We start from the raw sequence: 4,203 nt of genomic DNA on the forward strand, positions 1-4,203 counted from the left end.
GAACCTCCCCTCTTTGCTGAACGTTTTTCTTAATATATATGGATCCATTAGGTTAACCATGGGCTTCTATCATGAGGCCCCCTTGGTAATTTCATATAATTTATATATATACTTTCCAAAATAAGTTATTTTTTTTCTCCATCACGCTTCACGTTTAGGATACTTCATGGTGCATAATATGGGCCCTCAAAAGATAGAAATCAAACCCATATGGATTAATTCAATTGTTTCCACATTTTACTTTATTTATTTTGCATTTATATGAATAAAATTCAAATAAAATATAAATAAAATACAAAAGAATAAGAATAGCTTTATAGGCTCTTATACATATCATGGATGTGTTTTAAATATAAGTTCTAGGCCCATTTAGTTAAAAAACCAAGTTTTGAGCAATTAGGGTTTCAAGCACATCTTGAAAATCACCCAACTTCTAAGCCTTGCATCTCCTTTACTATTTTCCCTATGACCATGTTCTAGGACTTTTTGGAAAGTTCAAAGAGTCCTTTAAAACCTCCTTTTGGTTTCACCTCAATTGGAGCTTCCATGCTCGAGTTATGAGCTTTGACCTAAAAGATGTTTTTGTTGACCTTTTTTGAGGACCTGTAATATATTGCACCATATCTTCCAAATGAATCATTTCTGGCCTTGGGTTGTGAGAGGCAAAGATGTAGAGAATTAAACTTCCTTCAAAATAGGCTTTGGTTGGGAAATTTTTGATACTCCATGTGAAAGTTATGGCCAGTCAAAGTTGAGTTGACTTTCTCCTATAAAAACCCTAATTTGAACCTTTGCATTTGTTCATTTATGAGTTTTTATTGATATATCATGATCAAACTTTGATCAAATGATGGATTTAAACTCACATACTTTATGTTGACCAAAAATCTTGAAGTTTGACTGTATTTTGACTGTAGTTGACTTTTAGGTCAGCATAGTCGATTATTGAGCATCTGAGCCATTGAGTGAGCAATCCTTGGAATTGTAGCTTGATAATTGACATAGAGATACCTTTAGACATATGAGACACCTTGAGATCCATTTGAGGCCTAAATATTCACAATCCTTTGATAAAATGAAAACCCTAGTTTTGAGAGGCCCTCGATTAGGAGCATGTTGCTTGAATAAACCATTGGACCTTGAGCCATTGAAGATAAGCAGAGGAGGGAAAATTTTGGGGTATGACAATAACAATGAAGTGTGTTGTGGAGGTTTCTCCAAAAATATAAGAACTTGCACGAAGACTGAGGGGGAATTGTGAGGCATTCTTCTTTGTTTACACATTGCTTATGACTGGGGACGAACGAAGAATGATCTTCAAATAGATAAAAATGAGGTTTATAAAGATATCAAGAATGATACCAAATTAAAGTTGGACAAGGCCACCCTTCAAGAGATTATTTTACTCTTCAATAGGGACATGGGGGTTTGAATTTATTATATTTACATAGAAATCAATACAAGCGTTGATGCATTGGAAAATATGAGCCTCTATCATATTACACAAAAAAATGATTTTGGAAAAATGTTCATGGGATATTCTTCCAATTTATAATTATGATATATATGGGGAGATTATCCCAGAGTTTTTCTTGTTTAGTTACTTTGTTTTTAACCCTCTTTAAAAAAAATAACAATTATTCTTAAAAAAATTAACATTATTTTAAAATATTTTTATTAAAGAACATAATAGTGTTCTTATTCTTATTATAATAATTTTTAGTATAGAGAATTAGGTTATTAATTTTAATTTGTCAAATTATTTACCTTTGAAACATGACTAAGAAGGATTTCGCAAATTCGAACCCGCACCCCAATATTAAATGATAATTTATTATTTTTTAAATTAAATATAAATAATAATATATTATTAATTTATAATATGTCTTTTAATTCTTTACTTAAAAATAAGAGACGTAAAACTATGATTGATTTGATGTAAGATAACCCACTAATTTCACACAATTTATTTAGAGGGAGATAAATTGTTATAAATATATTTTATGGATGTTTAAAAAAATCAAAATATATTTTTGTGCAACAAGTTTCTTAAAACTTTTATATACAATTTGGAGAGAGTATTAAATTTTTTTTAAATGATTTGTATTGATTTAGAAAAGGGCTATTTAATATTGAAACAATAAATATGAAATTAAAACAATTTGAATAAAATATTTTAATTTTTAATTTTTTTGGAAAAAATAATTTTTAAATATAATATAGAGAAGGAATTAATTTGTATTTTTCTAGACAAATTTATTTTGGGTTTTTCTAACCTATGCAACATTGCATAGGATAAGGGAAAATTAATAAATTGATTCCTTCCATATAAATTATCGTATCAATTATTTTTCTTTTTAAAATTAATCTTTTATATTTTCTCTCTCCCACCTAATTAATATATTAACACGAATAATAATTAATATGGTAATTTATATTTAAGAATGGTGTATTAATAAACGGTGGATAAAAATGGTGTTTCTTATCCTATGTAATGTTGCATAGGTTAGAAAAACCCATTTATTTTTTATTTAATTTAATAAACAGTGGATAAAAATGATTAAAAATGGTAATCCCTAAATTTAACAATTAAAATTTATTATTAATATTTAATACCATATGTGATTAAATGATTAAATAGTATAGGAATATAAAAAGAAGGATTTTCAATGGTTGTGATAAAAACATAGCAAATATTAAAAGTAAATTATTATTATTTTAAATATGTTTATTTAAAAACATAAAAATGTTCTTATTCTATTTTATAATGATTTATATGCTTAAGATATGGAGAATTAGGTAACTACTTTGTATTACTAGTTATAGGATTATTGAGTAAACATTGTATAGTAATATAGTTTATTAATATATTCTCTCCATAATAAATTAATAATAAATATTATTTTTATATTTATTGAATATTTAATGTATTTGATTTATCAATCAAATATATTAAGTATTCAATAAATATTAAAAATAAAATTTTCTTATAATTTATTACGAAAAAGATATTATTTATAGATATAAGAGCATTATCACATCACAATATGCATATATAAATAGACTTGTATAAAATATTATAGTAATGTAAAAGTTGATAATGACAACTTTAAGGAGTTTTGTAGTTAAAATGTTATTTCTATTGGTTTTTCTCGTTTTAACAACGGGTATGAAACAAATGAACTAAGTGATTAAATTGTATATCCTCGTCTTATAATATTTAACTTTCATAAATTAATTTACACTTTAAATATTTCAATTTTTGCATTAAACACTAATCTCATACACACGTATTTTGGTTGAAAATGTAGAGGTTGGGGGTCGACGCCGAAATCTGCAGGTGGTGGTGGTGCGTCTGCGACTTTCGTTCCTCTTCTCCTTCCTGTAACAAAAGCAATATTTGGTGCACAAATTGTTAGTGTTAAAAATGGAAAATTTGTACTGATGTTTTGATTGTGGTTTGGTTTGAAAAGTTTGGAATAGGTGATGATGATGATGATGGTTGGCTTTTTGTATTGTTAGGAATGGTTTTTATATATAAAAAAAAAGTGGAGAACTTTTGTGGAATGAATGTTATACGTGAAAAATATGTATAAGAACAAGGTTAACAAAATAAGATTTTTTTTCTTTCTTTTTGAGAGGAGTAAATGGTTAGTTGTGGAATTTGTACGTGAGAGATATGGAAAATAAGGGTTTGTTAATTTATATGAAAAAACTAGGTTAAAATAAAAAAAAGGTAAGTAATTAAAACAAAATCAAACTTTAAGATAAAATTAACTTTTCAAATATTTGTTTTGATTTTTACTATATATGTAGAAAAAATCAAATCAAAGATTTTATTGTTAATTGATTTGGATCAAAAGCTGCTATTTTTCTTTTTATGAGTTTTTTTTTTTTAATATTTTCTATGAATAAAAAAGGAAAAAGTGAAAAAAATAATTTTTTAAAATACCTAATTAATAAAATACGAAAATTAATTAAAAATAATAGAAAAATACAATTTACCAATTGTCCTATATTATTTGTTTAAAATAAAAAGCCAATTGAAAGTGTATGAAGCATTGACCAGCGTTTTGCTATTTGTCAAAATATAAGCAATTTTAAGAGTAAATATTGTATAGTAATATAGTTTATTAATATATTCTCTCCATAATAAATTATAAATAAATTATAAATAAATATTATTTTTTATATTTGTTGAAT

The sequence above is a fragment of the Vicia villosa genome, linkage group LG3 (genome assembly GCF_029867415.1).
Source record: "Vicia villosa cultivar HV-30 ecotype Madison, WI linkage group LG3, Vvil1.0, whole genome shotgun sequence".
Taxonomy (NCBI): domain Eukaryota; kingdom Viridiplantae; phylum Streptophyta; class Magnoliopsida; order Fabales; family Fabaceae; genus Vicia; species Vicia villosa.